General features: G+C 43.2%; 1 pseudogene; it reads right to left on the reverse strand.

The window, feature by feature from the left end:
- Nucleotides 1–1,132: 1,132 nt before the first annotated feature.
- On the reverse strand, nt 1,133–2,997 carry LOC144249651 (RAC-alpha serine/threonine-protein kinase pseudogene; annotated as a pseudogene).
- Nucleotides 2,998–7,463: the final 4,466 nt, after the last annotated feature.

Here is a 7,463-nt window from a genome sequence, read left to right on the forward strand (position 1 = left end):
GTCACATGGTTTTGGAGCTGCCACTCTAAGACAGCAAGTCCCTGACAGTGCAGGGTGTCTAGGATTAATCTGAGAGCTGAATGCTGCCCAGATTTTTTTTGCTCCCAGACAATGTGGAGAAGGACACAGCTCTCATACCCACAAGTCTGATAGGCAGAGTCTCCAGATGCAAAGGTGGTCTTGAGCCAATTGAAGACTCTTTCATCTGCATCACAAGCTAGAGTGCTGGAGAATGTTAGATGCAGGTTTTGGAAGCTGCTTTCCATGGTACCTAAAATCCACAAAAGCATTCTTTTGAAGGTCATGACAAGGAGAAGAGCATGAGTGTGTCTCTTACACATCAAAAGCTGACAGCCCCATTTAAGTAAGAGGAAAAGAAGATATAATTCTATACCTTATGTAATAGATATGAAATTCCTTGTGGTGAGTTGTTACAATTTGATGTATTTCCCATTGTAACTTCCTTAACAAATACCAGATAACCCACAGGTGTTCATTAGTAGAAGAATTTCTCAATTTAATGGTACAGAATGAAAAGTAAAAGAAAAAAAAAAATTATTTATTTATTTATTTATTTATTTTTTGAAAAGCAATTTTTATTGAAGAGTTTGGAGGGAAAGTATCATAATAGTAAAAATGCTAAAGTTGACTGTTGTAAAAAACGGCGTGGTACAGCAGCGGGCGCCGTCTGGCCAGGGGCAGGAGGGCCAGGACACGGCCTGGAGTAAAGCATCTGGAAGGACAAGTGCTAAGAGACCATCTGAGTGGAGGCTATGACCCTAGGGGAGAGGGCTTTCCTGTCACTAAGGTGAACCCCCGAGTGCCTCCACACAGCAGAACAGACAGCAACAACTGAAACTCGTTCCCCGCCCTGTCAGGCCCACCCCCAGCCCCATGTGGGGCCGGCTCCAAGGACCTCCTCAGAGGCACAGTCCTTGGGCTAGGGGCTCCCATGTGCCTTCCTGAGGGAATGAAGGTGCTCCCGGTGCCCCCAGGCCGGGGCAGGGGCCTGGTCCTTAAAGGCAGGTGATAGCCGAGAGGGATGGCGGCAGACAGGGCGGTGGCCAGACCCACAGGCCCACATTGCAGGGGGCTGCAGAAGTCCTTAAAGTTCTCCTAGGGAATTTAATGTTCTGAGGGCCAAGGCCACATCTGGAGAACAAATCGGATGAAATAAATTAAGAAAAACTGCAGAAGAGTTTTCCTTTTGACCTGGCGGGGAGGCAGGATGCCATCCACAGCAGGAATATCCTCCCACCCGTGGAGGCTGGCATAGCTCCTCCCCAATGCGTCTGAAAATGAGACCATCAGATACAGATGAGGCTCCACATGAGGCTCCTGGGTCCAGGACATCTCGCAGCACAGGGCTGCCAAGGCCCTCCTGGCGGCCCTCAGGCTGTGCCGCTGGCCGAGTAGGAGAACTGGGGGAAGTGTGGCCTGCGCTCGCTGTCCACGCACTCCATGTTGTCATCTTGGTCAGGCGGTGTGATGGTGATCATCTGTGCCGTGAACTCCTCATCAAAATACCTGGTATCCGTCTCTGATGTGACCTGGGGCTTGAAGGGTGGGCTGAGCTTCTTCTCATACACATCCTGCCACACGATGCTGGCAAAGAAGCGGTGCTGCATGATCTCCTTGGCGTCCTCGGAGCCCCCGCCGAGCCTCTGCTTGGGGTCCTTCTTCAGCAGCCCGGAGAGCAGGGACTTGGCCTCTGGGCCCAGCGTGCGAGGGAAGCGGATCTCCTCCATCAGTATGAGCTCAAACAACTTCTCGTGGTCCTGGTTGTAGAAGGGCAGGCGGCCGCACAGCATCTCGTACATGACCACACCCAGCCCCCACCAGTCCACGGCCCGGCCATAGTCATTGTCCTCCAGCACCTCAGGGGCCAGGTACTCAGGTGTCCCACAGAAGGTCTTCATGGTGGCGCCGTCCTTAATGCCCTCCTTGCACAGCCCGAAGTCCGTGATCTTAATGTGCCCGTCCTTGTCCAGCATGAGGTTCTCCAGCTTGAGGTCGCGGTACACGACATTCTTCTCGGAGTGCAGGTAGTCCAGGGCCGACACGATCTCTGCGCCGTAGAAACGAGCCCGGTCCTCGGGGAGCACACGCTCGCGGGACAGGTGGAAGAAGAGCTCGCCCCCATTGGCGTACTCCATGACGAAGCAGAGGCGGTCGTGGGTCTGGAAGGAATACTTCAAGGCTGTGAGGAAGGGGTGCCTGGAGTTTTGCAGGACGCGGTTCTCAGTGAGTGGGTGGGCCACCTCGTCCTTGGCCACGATGACCTCCTTCTTCAGGATCTTCATAGCGTAGTAGCGGCCTGTGGCCTTCTCCTTCACCAGGATCACCTTCCCAAAGGTGCCCTTGCCCAGTAGCTTCAGGTACTCAAACTCATTCATGGTCACACGGTGCTTGGGTTTGGCCAGGGACACCTCCATCTCCTCTGCTCCCGAGTTATCACTGGGTGAGCCCGAACGGAAGTCCATCATCTCTTCCTCTTGCCTCTTGAGTCCATCAGCCACGGTCTGGATGGCTGTTGTCCACTCCTCCCGCTCCTCAGGCGTCTCCACATGGAAGGTGCGTTCGATGACCGTAGTCCACTGCAGGCAGCGGATGATGAAGGTGTTGGGCCTGGGCCGCTCTGTTTTCATCAGCTGGCATTGTGCCACAGAGAAGTTATTGAGGGGGGACTCCCTCTGGTCAACATCCTGGGGCCGCTCCTTGTAGCCGATGAAGGTTCCGTCATTCTTGAGGAGGAAGTATCGTGGCCGCCAAGTCTTGATGTACTCCCCTCGTTTGTGTAGCCACCCCTCTTTCACGATGGCCACGTCGTTCATGGTGTCCGTGGCCCCTGCTGGCCGGGGTGGCCCAAGGGTGCAGACACGCTCCTCCAGCAGGCTCCCTCTGGGCTCTGGCGGCCTAGCTGCAGCCTCGGGCCGCCGCGTGCGGGCGAGCGGGGCCTAGCCGGGCCGCGGCCTCCGGCGCCCGCCGCTCCGCATCCCGCGGGCCGGCGCTGGGCGGGGCCGGCTGGGGCCGCGGCGGGGCGGGCGCTGCTGGCCGGGCCTCGCGAGGCGCCGCGGTGCCGCCGGTGCGCGCTGCTCGCTCGCGGCCGCCTGCTCCCGTTCTCCGGGCGCGCTGGCTGCCAAGAAAAAAAATTTAAATGAGTGATGTTAAGAAAAACTCTGGTCACAGTCTTACCTGGTCCTACAGAACCAGGTCCTTCAGGATTCTGCTCCTTGTCACTGTGTGAGGTCACTCATCTCTCCACTGGCCTGTATGGGGAGCAACAGTCTTAAATCAAGATGCAAGGGAGATTCCCTGTAAGAAAAGAGCAACAATTGCATCCTATGCAGTAGTGTCTTGGGGCACCCTGTGCCAGCACTGACATTTTCCTGAGCCTTCATTTAAAAATGGTGCCTGCTCAGGGATCATTCTACCTTGTGGCTAGTTACCTCAATAGGGAAGCAACTTCACCTTTTATCATTTGTTATTGATACACTTAATATTAAATTCAACAGATCATGGAAAATGGCTTCTACATAAAAAGGAGAGTCACAATCCTGGAAGAAAAAAACAAATACTGAGGAAATGGAAAGATGAGTTTGAACCACAAAGTAATCTTAGATAATTTAACCCAAAGTCATATTCAATCGCTAAAACAAGCAAACAAATGAAATTGTACACATGATTTCACGAAAATAAAGATTGTTTTTAATAGATTTTGGGAAAATGTACCAAACTAAGACTCTTTAACAAGGCTCGAACAGATAATTGACAAAAAATAATGTTTACCTTTAAGGTTAGACATCATGGGAAGAATATGGATTTTCTTCTGCAGATAAATCCAGATTCTGCTAAGCCTAGCTCACCCACACCAAACTGCAGTGAAGCAATATTCCACTTACTACCTAATTATTCAGTGTCTTAGAAGTTCTCCTCCTTGTCTCCTAAGATTCTATGTCAGTTTGCATTTTTGAGGACACAGGCCTCTCTCCTCCAAAGAAGGTGTCTATAAATATGGTTCACTGGTGAGATGAGGAATAGAGAACCCAAAAAGATTTTGAAGACTGTGAATTTCAATATTTTAAACTGTACTTAAAGCTTCTTTTAAGATTTTCTCATAAAAATTTATAGAATACACCAAGAAGATTGAAGAAAAAGGTTTTGGATTTTTATTTTAGATAAGACATTGAGACTTTACCTGAACATTTTCATACTTATTCCTTCTCCTTTCATACCGAAGTCCAAGAATCTACAAAGTAGTTGTATAAATTTTCAATAAGGAAAATTTAAGATACTCAGAAAACTTAAGATAAAATTCATCCATTTAATATTATTTGTCAATAAAATGTTTCATTCCTTTTATTCCATAGTAAGAAAAAAACAAAAATTCAGAGCAAGAAAGATACAAGAAATGAATGGATTATTTAGTGCCTAATTTTTGTCTTATTACAACAATCAATGCAGCAACTGCTGGAGGGTGACCCTCTGCCTTAAGGAAGCTGACCTTATAGTAGTGAACTTCACAGTCTCTTGTGTTTCCTGTTCAAGAGCTAAGAATAAGCCAATGTTGAAATGCATTTCAAAGTGTCAACTACCTTCAACCTTCAGAGGATCTAGATATTTCAACACTGGCTCATCAAAACACCTCCAAGCAAAATAATTATGAAGAATCAGCAATAAATATAAAATAACATAAGCAGCCATGCTCCTAGAGAAAGCATGTGGGAAATCTCCTTCATGTTGGCATTAGTAATAATTGTTTTTTATGTCACATCAAAAGCTAAAAAAACAAAAGCAGAAATAACCAAATGGGACTGCAGTAACCTAGGATGTTTCAGCACAGAAAAGGAGCTGTCAACAGAATAAAAAGACAGCTCAGAGAATGTTAAAAATATATGTAAATCATATAACTAATAATGGGTTAATATCCAAAATATATGAGGAACTAACACAACTACATAGACAACAAAAAGAAAGCAAACCAAATCAATAATCCAACTGAAAATTATGAAAATGACCAAATAATATATTTTTGAATTATACATCAATAAAGCAAATTAAAAATTAAAAATTCCATCTACACAGTATTGGCATAAACACAGACACACAGCTGTAAGATCCAGAGTTCACAAAGAAAACTTCACATTTAAGGTTTAATGATGCTCAGCCAGGGACATAGTTGATTGGGAGAGAGGACAATCTTTTCAGTAAAGTGTGTAGGGAAAATCAGATACTAATAGATGAATTAAGTTGAATACTTAACTTGATCCATGAATAAACAAATAACTCAAAATCATACAAACAAAAATCATTGACCTAAGAGTAAGAGCAAAAACTGAAAAAGAAAATACAGGGAAATGTTTCATGACATTGGATTTGTCAGTTATTTCTTGGATGTGACACTAAAACCAGCGTCAATAAGAGTAAAAATTAAAGGTAAAAACATATGTGTATCAAAGAGTCTCAAAAACTCTATCAACAGAATGAAAAGGCAACCCACTGAATGGGAGAAAGTATTTGTAAGTCACATGTATGAAATTGCTAATTCGTTTTGTTCCTTTTGACTGATTTCTCCTTAGAATTCTCAATATCCTCTCCGTGTATCAATCTCAAACCTTATAGAAATTTCAGAATTCTATCAAGTCTTGAACTTTTTAATGTTTTTTTTTCATGTTGTATTTCACCTCATTCTGATAGGTCTCCAGCTTTCTGCTCCAACTAAACAGTCTTCCACTTTTTAAAGCATCTGTTGTGTCTTCTTCAACAGATATTTCAAAACATTGCATATCTCCTGTTATAGTCTCTTATATTTATACTTATAATTTATACATACATCTTATAGATATACTTCTAATTATTTGAAATATAGTTTTACTGAACTATTTCCTCTCCCAGTTTTCAAGGCTTTTAGCATTTTTCTGGGTACATTTTATGCGTCCTTTAAAGGCAGTTTATCTGTAAATATGCCACTTTTAGTAGATGTTCATATAACATAAGGGCTAACACAACTACATAGACAACATGAATGTACAAAATGCTTTTGTTTTCTGTATTTAAACACAGAAAAGCCAAACTGTATAAATTGAAGAAATATGAATTGTACATATAAGCATTTTTTGTATATCCATCTTTCAGATCAAGATATAGAGCTCTACAAACTTCCTTTGTATGTCTTCCAAGTCAACATTTGTCTCTAACCTCTAGCAAGAAAATTGTTACTCTGCAGATTGTCAAATAGTTTTCTTGTTCCTGGATTGGAACATCATGTACACTGAAGTAAGCATACTTTTGTTTCTAGCAGCTTTCCGTCATCATTCTGTTTGAGATACAGTGGATTCCTGCTGCAATATAGTAAATGTTCTAGTTGTTATATACAGTTGTTCTGTGAATATCCCACAATTCATACATTTGTAGTTAAGTCAGTTAGATTGTATCCAACATTTGGCCATAATGTTTGATCTCTTATGCACATTCATCTACATATCCCTTTGTGGACATATTCACTTGTATATCTTGGTTATAATCCTTGGGATTTACTGATGCTCTAATAAAACTTGGACATATTGAACACTTTTCATGGAATTTTTTTCCAGTGTACTCATCCACAAGCAATTTATGAGCACATCAGATTTAAATCTTCACAGATTTAAATTATGCTGTGCACTGTACATTCATAGTGTCAAATTTTTGTTACATTAAATTGGTGATTACAGATTCACTCACAAGAGATTTCCTTACCTACCTAACATCACATGATGCCTGTTTTCTATATCTACTAGGTTCCTTAATTCCATTCACATCCCCTTTTTTGCTAATTTCTCTCACATTGCTCTTATGTATGCACCTCAAATTGCATGATATTGCTCTGGCTCTTACATGCAGCCAAGGCTAATCCTCATCTATACATATGTGTCTTATTTCCAGTGTTGTTCTCTCAAACAGCTTCATATTTCTATCCAGGATTATATTCTGTCAGCAGAACTCTCCTTTGCTTTTTATTTTACACCCTTCTGCTGATTACTAATTATTTTGGTTTTTCAAACAACATGTGTTTGAATGTTCTTTCTGCCCAAATTTTCTCTTCTCTCTTTCTGGAACTCCAAACATTTTTTTTTTTATTATTAGTTGATCAAGACAATACAATGATCTTGACATATCATACATTTGATTCAAATAAGGTATGAATTTTGGGTATTTGTATTTTATGTATATGTATTTTGTGTAACCATGAGGGTCTCCTTCTATCTTCCATGCAATTCCCCTTCTCCCTCCCATCCCCTCCCACTTCTTTTCCTTGTTTCATGGTAATCTTCTTCTCATGCTCTTCCTCCCTACTCTGTTTTGAGCCACCTGCCTTATATCAGAGAAGACATTCAGCATTTGTTTTTTAGGGACTGGCTAACTGCGCTTAGCATAATCTACTCTAATGCCACCCATTTCCCTGCAAATGCCATGATATGTTA

Source organism: Urocitellus parryii, chromosome 12 (genome assembly GCF_045843805.1).
Source record: "Urocitellus parryii isolate mUroPar1 chromosome 12, mUroPar1.hap1, whole genome shotgun sequence".
In the NCBI taxonomy this organism is placed as follows: domain Eukaryota; kingdom Metazoa; phylum Chordata; class Mammalia; order Rodentia; family Sciuridae; genus Urocitellus; species Urocitellus parryii.